Raw genomic sequence first — 14833 nt, 5'->3', positions numbered from 1 at the left:
TTTATTACCACCGAGGCCCCTAGATGCTCATCTTACGTTCCTCTACTTCCCCCACCCTCAGCACATGCCTACAAATACTGCAGCAAATGCTGTGGCCGGTCCTCAAGAGCTTGTTTTGTATGTGCAATGCACTGGTTCCCTCCCCCATACATTATCTATAGGGAGTTTGCACCCCTCAGCTCAAGACACACACAGAACAAATTCCTGCTTTGCAATGACTGTCCAGGGCTGTGGGAGGGACAGGTTTTATTACTTTTCCCAGCTGAAGAAATTTGTTTTATTTCTGTAAGAGGTTTCAATGAGAGCATCTCTCAAAAAGCTCTCTCCGACAAAAATCCAGCCTGCTCCTCGCTTTTATCCCTTTAAAAAGGAAACAAGATCTTCTAACACAATCACTGTGCTTACTTGCTTTTAAGTCCACAGAATCAGGGGACGTATGCCTGCACACAACGCCAGCGCTATGCAAGAGCCATTTCCAAGTCATCTGCTCGGGTGCTTTATTCCAAAGTATGTTTGGTTTGATTTTTTTTTTTTTGTGGGGGCTTAGAGTAAAGATGCTTTCAAAATATGCCCATGAATCCCTGTGGAGGAAGGTTGCACAGCAGGTTGTTCAGATACATTATAGGAACTGTAAGCGAAGGTGTAGGAGAAAAGAGCCAGAATTATGATCCTCAAGCCAAGAAAACAGCAGAGCCCCACGGCATTGCTGCCTCAGTCTCTGTAAAGGCTTTACAACCCACCTTGCTCTACGATGCGGTGAATGGTGTTTTCCATGACACTGCTGTAGGAGCCCGTGTACTTTGCAGCTCAGGCCAGCTCACATACAGAAGAAACCCAGTGTCTGTAAACAGAGGATCGGCATGAGAAATGCAGCACACGATGCTCCAAGGCAAGGGCTGGAGCATCACGGCATGTTTCTGGTGATGTGACCCCCAGACCTGGACCAAAGGGACCCCTGGATTCCTGTGCCCAGGCCCTGCAGTGGCAGATAGCTGAGGAATAGATGTTGAACAGTGATGGGCCCTGAGCACCTGCTCTGCACAGCACCAGGCACCCCCTCTGTCTTCACAGTCAAGATCCTTGGCCAATAAAAAAAAAAGCAGCTTAAAAAAATCTCATGTGCCACAAGACAGCTAAAGTCTTGACGTGCAAGTCTCTCCTGCTGCAGGAAGTACTCCAGGTTAAAAAACAAACAAACAAACCAACCAACCAACCACACAAAACAAACCACAACAAAGCTTTCTTTTTTTTAACATGAACTCCTTCTTCAAACCCTTTTATCACAGTTTCTTTTGCCCATGTATTTGAGGAAACAACTCACTGCTGCTCTCACAGCCAGGAAAGGTCCCAGCAGCAAGGGTGAATAGCTCATCAAAGCTCCATTTTCATTATACCTCTGGTCTACCAAACTCCCAAATCAGGCTTATTCCCAGCAACACACCAACAAGACAAACGCATCATCTGCACCTCAACCCAGCCCAGGCAGAAGCAGACGGCTGCCCTGAGAAATCCCTGCCAGACCCGCTGCAAAAAAGCCAAGAGGAAACTGTGATTTTGCAGCTGGGACTCTTGACTGTCTCCCAAAGTAGCATTAATCCACCTCACCTTCCTAAACTCCACCAGGAAATAGCTGCAAGGAAGGGGCGGAGGAGAAAAGAGAACCACTTATGAAGCATCAGCTGCAGTCTAATTAGAGCTATTAGCAAGCTCTTAGTGGTGTTTATTAGCCTTTACCCAACGTTGCTGAATGAAGCAATCCTGACATCAGCCTTCTGGCTTGGAAAGCTGTGCTCCAACCCCAGCTCGAGGGATAGAAGTGTTTAGAAAGGTCAAGCTGGTTATAATCACAGCTGCAGCTCTCCTAGCCAGCTCTGAGCTTATTTTGGGCTCATAGAAACCAAAATCCCAGAGAGGAGGACCCACCCTGAACGGGGGAGGAATAAGATGATCTTTGTCAGAGGAGGTCCATCATGATACCTCTCTGAGCTGGAGGCCTCCTGCTCTGGGTTATGGCTATTGGGTCCTTTTGAGTTGATGGCTTCATGCTGCTTTCGCTCTTCTGAGAGCTGGAGATTGCCAACCGCCTGCCCTGGTGATCAGGGCAGGATGCACTCAGAAGACAAGGCAGCAAGCCTGGAGCCTGGCTCAGGACAAGCTGGCCATGAGTTGGGCAGGATTAAAATAAGATTTACATCTTCTGATGCATAAACCATTCATCACTGGCTGCTGTTGGATGTCTTCAGCCTGCAAAGTTTGTCTAACATGAGGTGTTTCTTAAACATGTCATGCCTCTCAAAGGACATGCAGCCAAAAACTGCATACCTGTCCTGGTTTCAGCTGGGATAGAGTTAATTTTCTTTCTAGTAGCCGGTATAGTGCTGTGTTTTGGATTTAGAATGAGAATAATGTTGATAGCATACTGATGTTTTAGTTACTGCTGAGCAGCGCTTACACAGAGTCAAGGCCTTTTCTGCTCCTCACCCCACACCACCCGCGAGGAGGCTGGGGGTGCACAAGAAGCTGGGAGGGGACATGGCTGGGACAGCTGACCCCAACTGACTAAACAAGCTGACTTTCAATTCCAACATTTCTTCTTGTGTATAGGGGCGACTGGTACAGCACGGGTTGGTTCTCTGGTTCCGCTGCGGTGCCGGTCACCTGGGTTGGAGTAACCACAGCGCCTGTTGCTTTATTGTCAGATCCAGAGACCTTCTCTTCCCCTTGAAGGAAGACAATAGTGTTGAACACTTGAATAGTGTTGAACAGGGCTCGGTAGGCACGGGCCAGGCCCCAGCACGTTGCAGTGATTTGTGTCTCTCTGGAATTGCCAGGGTGACAGCATACTTTTTCCAAATATTTTACTAGTTTTTCAGGATTCTGCACTTGTTCAGGAGTGAAGTTCCAAAACATTGGAGGTGCCGTCTGTCCTAGGTACTTGCCCATACTATCTCACACACCCTGCCACTCATAACTATCCAGCCTCGGGGCAGATTTCTGGGTGGTATTCTTAAATAGTTGTTTAACCTTAATCCAGTCCCCAGAAATTATAAACAGCACAACAGGGAACATATACAGCAATTGAGGTGATAGATAACACAACTCTGAGAACAAGCACAACAACTCTGAGAGCAAATAAATCAACATTGCAACCCACGACTATTCACCTAATAATGAATGCTTATAATAAATTTGTTTTAACATGCTCTGGTCAGATGTGTCGTTATCTCAACCCTTCGAGCCCTATGTTAGGCGCCAAAAAGACTGCTGTGGTTTAACCTGGCAGGCAGCTAAACACCACACAGTTGTTCACTCACTCCCCCCAAATGGGATGGGGGAGAGAATCGGGAAAAAAAAGGTAAAACTCATGGGTTGAGATAAAAACAATTTAATAGGCCAGAAAAGAAAGGGAAAATAATAATAATGATAAAAGAATATACAGAACAAGTGACGCACAATGCAATTGCTCACCACCCGCTGACCGATACCCAGCCGGTTCCCGAGCAACAGACTGCCGGCCAGCTTTTCCCCTAGTTTATATACTAAGCATGACATCATATGACATGGAACTTCCCTTTGGTCAGTTGGGGTCAGCTGTCCCAGCCGTGTCCCCTCCCAACTTCTTGTGCACCCCCAGCCTGCTCACTGTGAGACGCAGACAAGTCCTTGACTCTGTGTAAGCACTGCTCAGCAGTAACTAAAACACCCCTGTGTTATCAACATTATTCTCATTCTAAATCCTAGCACTATACCAGCTACTACGAAGAAAATCAACTCTATCCCAGCTGAAACCAGGACAATGCCTCAAGCAGAGCTAATCTCCCTGGAGTCACTTATAGTAACGTATTTCAAGAGTGTTTATCATACAGAAGGGACATTTAAAAATATACGAATATATATTATAAATCACAGCCTCTGCTGGGAAGGAACAGGAGGAAGAAACCTGTACAATTTAACAAACTCGTAGAAATAACTCAACGTGGACAAAATTTACATGGAGTGATCTTAGCTATGGGTTTGACACAGCTAGTTATGGTTAGTACAGCGGGGCCAAAATCCACACAATCAGGATGCCACAACAAATGGAAGTAGTTGGCAAATTCAGGACATCCTTAACCAAAGGAAACACTGAGCTCCTAAATATCTTTCTCAAGCACATCATAATCAGGGAAGATCTTCCATATCTCTGTGCCAGACAAGCTGCCTTCTTTTGTGGTCTAGCTACCACAGTTCACAATCTGTACAACAATTTCCTCAGATAAGCAGAAGCAGGTCTCTGCCATCTCAATGGATGGGTCTGCCTGAGGTGCCACAGATGGAGGAAACCCAACAGAAAGCCTTAACTCTCAGGGCTGAGTGCCAGATCGTACCTGAAAAGCTGGGCAGTCCTCTGAGCTCTGACTCATTCCCAGAGTGTGTAACAGCTGACTGCTGTGGTCACAAGGTTTTGAAAGACAAAGATGTGTCTTTCAAAGTTTGTGGTTACAAACAATTGCAGTCTGCTTCTGCAATTGCTTTGCAGGACGGTGTTGGTGGAAGCTACCTCTGGGGCCTGGCTGATGTGACCACCGACTCTGCAGGCTGTTGGCCGAGTCGTGCCTTAGCCACCCAAATCAACAAAACTTGCAATGTTAGCAGCACAATTTCCCCTTTTGACGAGCAAACACTGTACACCATGAAGGTGTTGCTGCAATCACAGCCACCTACAAGCAGCAGCAGCAGCTCTTTTGGAAGACAAAATGTGTTGAAAAGAAACTTTAATTTCATCTTCATTACAGCTCAGACTCATGGCTTCCAAAAACAGTCATGTTCAGACGAGAAAGCCTGCGTCCAAGCTTTGCTCTCACCATCAGCATTTCCTTGCACATCCTTCAGCCTCCCAGGTGCTGTTATACCTCAGGCCACGGTGCTGGAAGGTGGATCCACACAGCCCCGCCAAGTCAGCCTCAAGCTCGTGGGAGGGAGAAGCTGCTACCACGCTCCCAACCCATGGCCCTTCTGCTGATCCATCCCGAGCATGTTGGAGGTGAGATGCCACATTCCCCTCTCCGGGACTGAACATTGCAGAGATGCTGGGGAGGGTGAGCCACCAGGAAGGAAAGCGAGTTGTCCACAAGGAAAACTTGTCTCCCCCACACCTTGGGTACCACCGCAGAGGTCTCAGACCACCTCATCCCATCCAGCCCTGGGCACAGCAGCTCTCCGCCCACTACCATGCAGCCCTGTGCAAACCACCCTGCCCTGCAAGGAAACACTGCTTGGTATCAGGGATGCCTGCAGGTGATGATGTGAAATGTGAATAAGGAAAGCAGTTTGTGCAGAAAAGTAATGATCCCTTTGGGATCTTCCCAGTTTATACACAATTACACCAAGCAGCTAAAAAGGAGGAGTGCTCAGCAGAGAAGGGAGGCGGATAATCCACTGGTGTAAAGCCCTGCAGCTCTCAGAAGCAGTAAGTGATGTAAAGCAGAGCTGGCATTTGAGGATGCATATGATCTTCTAGTTTGCGAATGTCAGGACATCTGCTACTACAACCTCATACAGCTAAAACTACCTCTGTCTTCACCTGCAGTTGCTGATGAGTGTGGTGTAGAGTAACTCACTGAGCTGAGCCTCACGCAGAGGATTCGCTCCTTCATGCCAATTTATGGCCAATTGAGGATTTCAGCAACTATTATTTATCACCAGGGCTCCCTGCTAACCGTTACCACATCAGTGAGGAGTTATTCAAAATGAGTTTCCAAATTAGCGACTCTGCATTCATTTCTTTTATGTTCATTTCAGTTTATGAGGAATGTCAGAAAATCAGAGGATCCCACTCAGGGTAAATTACCTGGGGATTTTACGCATGATCATTCTGCTGAGCTGCAAAGGTGGCATGGCAGCGAGCTCGTCATGCTGCTCACAGTGCCTAAGGCACCAGGGAGAAGGAGCCCAACCGCTTCCAAAGGATGATCAGGTTGGAAAGATGCTTAAAACATCTTGCAAGCATGGATGAGGCTTCCTCAGGCAGACTAAAGCACGCCCAGGCTTTGCACCCACCTCCCAAATCCTACAAGGTAATTTCCCTCTCCCCAAATTTATCGTTACTGAATGAGAGAGGAAACTGAAGCCTGCTCTCTTTCTGCCTGATTTTATTCTCTGAAACAAGAACTTTTTTCCTGGGCAGAAAGCAAACTAGGGTTTGTTTTGTTTAGAAGCGAAGAAATAGAGGTCTCGACTCCATAGGTTTCTGGCAACAGTTATGCCTTGGAAAAACAGTTGTGTTGGCAGCAAAGTGAAAGACTCCTGTCTGCTGGAGCAGCCTTTGGCCTCTGTGGATGTTTCTCCTGATCCCAGGCAGATGGAGCACATCTCTTACCCCATGGAACTCCAGCGATTTCTGCTCCAGGATCCCTGTGCCAAGTCAGACCGACCTCAGCAATGGGGCGAGAGTGAAAGCCACCAGTTTCCACGAGTTTATGTGCAGGCAGCAGAGTCAAAGACGCCAAGGCATGTCACTTCTTGCAGAGGTGGAGGAACAGGAGGGCCAGGGGGTGATGCTGAGGACCGGCTGCTCTGTCACATCAGCGTGGCACCAGTCACAGGTTTCTTGGGGTGCAGCTTGGCAGCGGTGGTCCCACAAAACATGGGGGTATTTTTAAGCTGGGCTCTGCCTGGTGAGGTGAGAGACAAGGCAGAGACAGAAGGCAGAAAGATCAGAACTAGAAGTTGTCCCTGGCCATGCCCAAAGCTATAGAAGAGCCCCAGGCATGGGACATGGGAGGGAAAAAGCAGCTGTTTGCTTTTCTTCCAAAGTCATCTTCTGGCTGGGGTCCAGTTTATCCCATACTGATCCCTCCATTGCAGTAAGGATGGGTTTATCCTCCACTACAGGAATGACAAGTGTTCACCCTCCATCAGCAGCCGGCCAGGAGCTAGCGAGCAGCTGAGCTGAGCATCACACAGCAGGGCACTAGCAGCCACCCTGTAATGGCTTTTGTGACAGCCAAAGTGGAGCTGGCAGCGGGCACAGCTGATGGGACAGCTCTGGCTGTAGGGCAGCAGGACAGTGCAGCTGGAGGAGCTCTGCAGTCCTGGTCCTCCCGCGGGCACCAGGGCCAGGAGACACTAATGAACTGGGTAAGACACAGCTCCAAATCCCAGGGCTGGCCTTTCAAAAACTGTGCTGGTGTTTGGACAAAAGCTTTGGCATTTCTTTTTTTCTTCTTTTTTTTTTTTCTTTTTTTTTTCTTTTTTTTTCTTTTTTTTTTCTTTTTTTTTTTTTTGGCATGTGGCCAAATAAAATAATGCTGTCCAGCTGCCTTCAGCCTTGCGTTACCATTCCTTCCCTAATGAATCTTCTGGGACCCACAAGCCCCAGATCCTGCACAACTCTCACGCTCTCTTTCTGCTCTGCAAGATGGCCACAGCTGATTTTCACTTTTAATTTCCCAGCTTGGAAACAAAGCAGCACGAAGAAGGGCAGGTGATATTTCTTTCTGTTTCCCCCTTCAATGTAAAAGCAGGGCAAAGCTTGCGGAGGGACCGGAGCAGAACGGCGCCAAGCCACAGCTCTGAACATCGCTTGCTACATGGTGGTGCCCCAGAAATAGAAGAGCGCTAGATAAAAATAAACCACGGGGACCATTTCTTGCCTTGATCCTTGGGAGCGAGGATGTTCCTTCTTTGTGGTTCTTCTTCCACCCCCACGCTGCTGCTCGGCCCCTGGCCCCATCCCAGCGCCATGCTGCTGGCTGCCCTGCTGACGTCCCATGTATGCGTCCCTAAGTATAAAACCAGCTGGGCGGTGAGTCCGGGGACTTGTACACAGAGATAGCTTGGAGTCTCCTTTAGTGGTTTTGCACTTTTGAACTCTGGAACATGTATTTCAAGCTGGCCAAGGAAATAACTACATAAAAGGACAGAGAGAGCTGATAAGGAATGGGGTAAAAGGATTGTGCCGCAAAGGAGAAAGGCAGCCCACCCCTATGTCTTGAAATGCTCAAGACGTAAAGAGAGAACTGGCAAAGGTCAGGCTGAATTGGCTCTTGCAGAGGATGGCAAGAAAAATAACAAGAGAAGTTTTAGCCATATACATCAGAGGAAAAGAAAGAAAGAAGAAACGGAGTTGCTGTACAGAGAGGATGGGGTATAGATCAAAGTTAGTCCGAGTGTGGTCCAAAACTAATGCATCCTCTTTCTAACGTCCTGTCAGTGTTCAGAGGGCACGAGGATAACAGGAACAAGGAGATGGACGTGGAAATGTCACATCCCTCCAGATCAAGAGTCAGAGGGCAGTGAGCTCACATCACGGGCACGGCTGGTTCCTATCGCCCAGCGCTGAACACCTGACACTGAAACCTGCCCATTGAAGCGTTCACTAAGCACAGGGAAAGGTAAAACAGAAAACACAGCACCTCAACTTAAGAGAGGGAAAAATGCCACTCCACCAACTACAGACCATTCAGGTGTCCCATGCCACCACCAGGCATAGAGCAAAGTCCAAGTGACAGGGGAGTTGGAGCTCAGAGCATATCAGCCTGTTTTCCACTCCCCCAAGGGTGCCAGACAGCCTGATACTGCTCGCAGATAAGATATAGCCTCTGTAAATGGGAGCAACTGAGGTCTAATCTACCTCAACTGCAGCAAACTGTTTGCTGGAGCACCACGCCACTAAGTCCCCGACAGCCTGGGGGGACGAGGACTAGCCCATGGGCTGTGAGGCAGATCAGCGCCAGAGCCCGGCTCCTGGGCTGGCAGGGCTATGGCAGGGGGCTGGGGCAGCTTGGGATGGGGTTTTGTGGATGATCTCAGCCCAAAACCAGGACAGGGCTCACAGCCTTCACGGGCCTGAAATGTCACAGGTAAATGGAGATCCAGAAGCAAGAGTCTTCGAGCAACGCTGTGGGAGTATCCCAGCTTCGCTACTTGGGACCAGTTTTGGTCCCAGCCAAGAATATTGGAGGAACGTCTCATTCCCTTCAGCTCTTGCCTGCCTGCAGCATACATGTGAGTGCTAATTCTCCTTCCCATAACTGAAGCACTCAACTTGCCATCTGATTTCTAGACATTTCTAGGAAAATCCCCAGCTCTGCTAAGCAGAAAGTCAAGACTGCAACGTGCCTAATCAGCTATGCTAATCTAATGCTGTCATGCAGAGCCAGCACACGCAGCTCCCATCGCTAACAGGCTCTCGCTGCATAGCCCAGCATCAGCATCGGTTTGTTTATTTGGAGTGATTTACCTTTGAATTTCTCACCCTCCTTTCAAGAAGCCGGCACCCCCAAACACGAATTGCCCCATTGCACCTACCGGTGCCTCTCCAGGCTTCAGAGATGGCCGGGAAGCAGGCTGGGTCTGGGGGGGCTCAGCTTGCAGAGGGACACAGGGGAGTACTGGAACAACCACAGCTCTAATTCAATTTCTACCCATTTTCCCCTTTGCCTTCACTTCATTATAGATTATTATTTTTTAAATAGAAGCAAACAGAGTCGATTCTGCTTCCAACTGAATTGCCCGTGGGCTGGCTCCTCTCCTCCAGCCAGCTGACACAATCTTTACAGCAAGCTCCTTCTCAACGGACCTGCAGTCTTCAGGGAGCAATGCCTCGTTTGGGGAGAGTCCCTCCTCTACAGAATGCTGCTACGGAAAGCAGCATTTAATTCCCAGTTAGTGGCTGTTTCATGCAGCTTTTCAACTAGATAAGAAATGGCATCCATGCACAGACTTAAAAGAGAGTAATTCCCGGCTTGAGTTGGGACAAAAAGTTGGGATCTCAACATACTTTGCAAGTGAGGTGTCCAGAGCAATGACAGAAAGGGTCATTTCACTTCCAGTTCCAGCCTTTTCTACAGCCCAACCTACTTGTTATGCTGCAGATGAGCACAAATTTCTAAACAAGTTGTTTCAAAGCAAAAAACGAACCATTGTCCTTTGAAAAGTGTCAATGTGAGACTTCACAAAGATTTCTAAATATAGATGCTTCAAAAGAACAAGTGCAATAAGGAGACTGGTCAAAACGTATCTTTTTCTGCACATACTGGCAGCTTTGAAGAACCCATGTTTTGTGATGAAAAGATGCTAAACTGCAAATGTTCCCTGGGCAGGTCCCTGCGCTGCCGCAGCCCCAGCTCACCCGCCGGTGGCAGCACGGCTGCTCGTCCTGGAGCAGGGCGCTGTGCCGGTTCCATCCTGGCACCGAGCAGGGAAGCCTCTGCGTGTGGGATGACAGCCTTTCCCAGGCCCACCATGGCTTTCTTCCACTTTCTTCACTACCTGCCTCACAGTTTGGGGTCCTGCTGTGGGGTACGCATACCCTGGGACAAGGGGAGTGCAGATGCTTCACCGGGCTGCAGGACTTGGCTCGGCCGTCTAGCCAGGACCCCTTGCAATTGCCCCATCCCTTGTCCCATCCCTTGTATAACCTACACTCGATGGGTCTTCCCAAAGGGTGGCAGATCACAGCTCTGATCCCATCGCCTCCTGCAAGGCTGCAAAGGTTACTTTGGGCTCCCCCAAACTCCATCCCCTGCCTCCCCTCAAACGTCCCACGCTGCACCGGTGAGAGCCCTGCCGGCAGGGAATCAGCGCCCAGGCAGCAATCAGCAACAGGGACGGTCCTGCCTTTCCTGAGCAAGTCCAGCTGAATCTCACCAAAAGATTTCTGAGCGTTTTTGAAATTATTTGAGCTCTTCTGGAGGCTCCAGCCGGGTTTCGAGGGGAGCATGCTCTTCTGAGAGAGCTGTTTCCTATTTTTGTCGGCACATTGAACATAGCCTCCAAATTAAAATCTTCTATTTCAAGTCTATTTTGATCAACTCTGTTTCCTTCAGTTTAAAAGATACAATAAGAATAGATGAGCTCTTACAAATTAAAAGCCTCTCTTGCTTAACAAATCGTCTCTCTGCAATAATTAATTGTCTAGAGAGAGATTCCAGCCCTACGTTTTTGGCCTCATTCCAGGCTGTGTAAGGGGGAAAAAAAAAGTATATTTGGGAATTTGTTGCCCCACCACACCAGATCTCACGCTTCCCGTACAAGCAGGACAGGTCTGCCCAGTCCACCCAGGGCGAGCACGTCCTGGGCACAGCAGTGTCGGCTCTCCTCCGTCAGCACCGCTGTCACCGAGCGCCTGTCACAAGTCTCAGCTTGTGGTTTGCAGTGGGAAGGCTCCAGGCATGTTTCACCACCTGCTTTTATTTTTTTTTCATAGGTGATTATTATTAGACAGCAGGTCTTTTGCTTTGAGCCACTATGGCCATTCCCACATTGATGGTTCCCAGAAGCTCATGGTATAGGGGGTTGTATATATGGAAGATGTGAAAGCAACGCATGGCTGCTGCTAGCGATGCCTCTTGCCAGGTGCTCCAATTCCATGCTGACTTTGGGACTTTGTCCAACCTAAACTTCCTTAAGAAATTCCTTCCAGTGCGTGATTATCCTTATGATGAGTAAGTCTAAATTAATCTTAGTTTTTGCAGTCTAAGCCCATGGCTGCTAGTTCTCTCAGGGGTAGGGAGGTCCTACTCTTCTTCCCTGCAGGGAAACTGGAAAGATATGCAGGTTATGACGTCTGCTCCTTCAAAATCCCATCAGTCGTTTCTCAGACGACATGTCCTCCAGGCCTCTATCACATGTGATCCTCACCCTTGAAGATCTTCAGCCAGAAAAGCCTCCATGAAGAGGAAGGTCGTAGTTGGCTTTGCTTGCCCTGGTAGATGCTCCAGGTCCTCCTGCACACAGGAGACAAGGGGGAGGCTGGTATCAGCCAGGATCAAGCCTGGGACTGTGAAAAGTCCCACATGCATAGGACATTCACACTGTGGGTCAGGGCAGAAAGTTCTTCTACTTCTTTACCCCTCCCACGTGCAGCTGCAGCGCCATTGCAAGCCAGGGAGCAGCATCCCACAGCCGCCCCCATTTTTACAAAGTTACGTGCAGTGGGACATGAGATGGAGGTCGCAGCACTTTGGCACAGAGGGATGGCATGTTGCGGGGAGGGTGTCACTGCCTCTGTCCTGGCCTGGCTGAGGTTGCCCACACCACTGCAAGGAACTGCCAGCGAAGCGATGCTGCTCCTTCCCTGGGTGGCCCTCGCCGTCAGGGTCTGCATGCGGAGACCTGCTGGTGCTGTGCATCCACACCGGTGCCCAACTTCTCATCTCATGCTGGGAGCAGCTCGGCACAGCATTGGCTTCATGGTCCTTCTGCAACCCTTGGTCCTTGCAGAGCCTCCCCGTGCCCCGTCTGCCCGTGCTGGCAGGTCAGGCAGGGGCACAGCAGGGTCCCAGTGCGGGGCCCAGGCAGGGTGTGAGCTGCCAGCAGCAGCCGGCAGCCTGCCTGGGCAATGCTTGTGTCCAGGTCCATGCACCGAGCTCAGTGCCCTTTGCCAGCCCCATGGCAGTCCCACTGCAGGGAAGCGTTTTGCTAATCCTTTTGTTCCTGCCCTGTGCCCAGCAGCACAACTTCCTGCCAGCTTTGCAGGGAAACGCTTCGGAAGCACCTGGGACTCAAGCAGGCAATCCTTCCCTGGGAAGCGATGGGGCAGGAGCCAGCTTCCAGCCCTAAGAGGTCCTAAACCACCCAAACAGCCTCAGAGCAGGAGCTTATATACACAGACCAGACTTCACTGGCCCCAAGTTGAAACCAGACAGCTCATTCCTGCAGAAATTGGCTGACCTTCCTGACAGAGGGCCCAAAAATGCTGGGAGGGGTCTGAGCAGGGCTGCAGCCTGGAGCATCCCATCCTCCCACCCTGCTCCTGGACCAAGAGCAACCCACGGCTCAGCCTTCTCCACACCCAGAGAGGGCAACAGCTTTGCACAGCCCCAAATTAACCTGCTGCCACAAGATACCACCCAGGCCATGATCTCAGCAGTGTTTGGAGGAGGATTAAATATTTATCTGAAAAACAAGGACATGCACAATTGCATTTGGCAGGATTAGTGCTAAAACCCATAAAAGACCTGCTCATCGGAGCCGTAGCTGGTTGCTCCCTTCCTGGGGACACCTCGTGCACACCGGCGGGTGGGTGCACGCTGTGCCAAGGCTCCCGCTCCCCTCCTAGCTTTGTGGTCTGGGGGGGAATGACTGTCACCTCCTCCCATGGACCTCAGCCTTTCCTTTTTCTCTTTACAGTGCGTCAGAGAGATGAAAAACCTGTACTGGTGTCATACAAACTGCTCTCTCCTGAGCACAGTTCAATTTATGGACAGCTGTGTTTGAGTGAATTGAGGACCTTGGACACACTGGAAAACATGTGAGCCTTCAACTGCCTGAAGGATGCTCCATACTAGTGTAAGCCAGCCAGCACCCTCCAGTCCTCGTTAGAGCTTGGAGAGCTTCGTATAACACAAATAGATTGGCAACCTGGAGATAAACTTCTAACATGCTCTCTCTGCACTAAGAGAAGCTTAAGAAATACATCACAGACTGTGTCTATAGTCTGACACTATATCACAGCAGATGGGATCCCGCTAAGCCTCCTTGGGATCAGCATTGCAGCAACCAAGGGGGTGGGAAAGGCCCGAGCACCCTTTTCTTCTCCAGTACCTGTGTCCCGCTTCAGGAAAGGTTCCTTTGGACAGAGCTATTCCTGGAATAGCCAGGATTTATGGCATGCCAAAAATATATACGCAAGCAGGATGTTGCTCTGGAGCTCAGCCACAGCCCAGAGAGGGTCCCCCAGCGCCGTGGGGAGCTGCCTGGTCTGCAGGCAGGAGCGGTTCCTTGCACCGCGCCAGGCCCCCGTGCCGGACTCACTGCAGCTGTTCTACACGTCCTTTCCTTGCAATATTTATTTCCCACAAGTGTGCCCTGGCTTACAGCCCCCAACATGGAAGATCAGAGATTTCTGACAAATCGCTTTGTCAAGGACAGTATTTCACTGGAAAGTATTTGTTTAAAAAATAAAAAAGTATATTAACGCATCGGAGAGGTCTCTGTCTTTTATTTTCACCATGTATACAATCCACTGGAAAGCAGTGGATTCAAGTAAACTACTGGCCTCTCCCATCTAGCCATGAAAAGCAGCAGTCTGTGACGGGATCAGGACCTTTCCATGGCTTTCAGTTTTGATTTTTCCAGAAAAAACAACTAAGCACAAGTCCCATTTCCCTAACCCAGGATCTTCTGCCAGAGTTCACATAAATGTCTCTGAAACCCAACTGGACATTCCACCAGCTCCTCTCAGCCTGCACTGCTTGAGGAGCTGCTCCGCACCCAGATGCTTGGTTTTCTACTCCTCTTCCCCCTCCTCCTTTGGCTTTTTCAAACCCAGCCCAGGCTGGGGAGAGCAGCGCAGAGCTGCACCTCCGAGCCCGTCTCAGAGCTGAGCTGCCATATGTGATCTCCCAGGTTGGCTGCCACCTTCCAGGCATAACTTCACCATCTGAGGCTTTTCAGGAGCTCCTGTGTTTGCCAAATCTCTCATCCCTATTCCTGGAGTCCCAGACTTTCCCTGGCTTCTCTTGCATTTTCCCAGCTCCCAGCATTGCTGTAGCCTTTAATAACTGCTGCTTTACACACACACACACACACACAGAGGACCTCAGAAGATGACCTCTCCTTGCCATTTCCTGACTCATTACTCACTCCACAGCTCAGCACAGCCCACTTGGGGAATGTCCCTGTTTGCGAGGTTGCTGCCTGCTCCATGCAGCCTGGCGAGCCTGGCCGAGGTGGCCGCACTGCCCGGGCACGCACGGTGGGTCGGCTGTTGGGGCTGATGGGTCTCAAGTGCCTCCTTCCTTTTCGGAGCTTGCCACCACTGATGTTTTCCAGCCACAGCCTCTGCAGGTATTACATCTGCAACTTCACAGGTTGCTTCTGCAGCTGCGCGGTGACCAGCAACCTG

The sequence above is a fragment of the Fulmarus glacialis genome, unplaced genomic scaffold (genome assembly GCF_000690835.1).
Source record: "Fulmarus glacialis isolate BGI_N327 unplaced genomic scaffold, ASM69083v1 scaffold10651, whole genome shotgun sequence".
Lineage (NCBI taxonomy): Eukaryota > Metazoa > Chordata > Aves > Procellariiformes > Procellariidae > Fulmarus > Fulmarus glacialis.
This window is presented reverse-complemented; position numbering follows the sequence as displayed.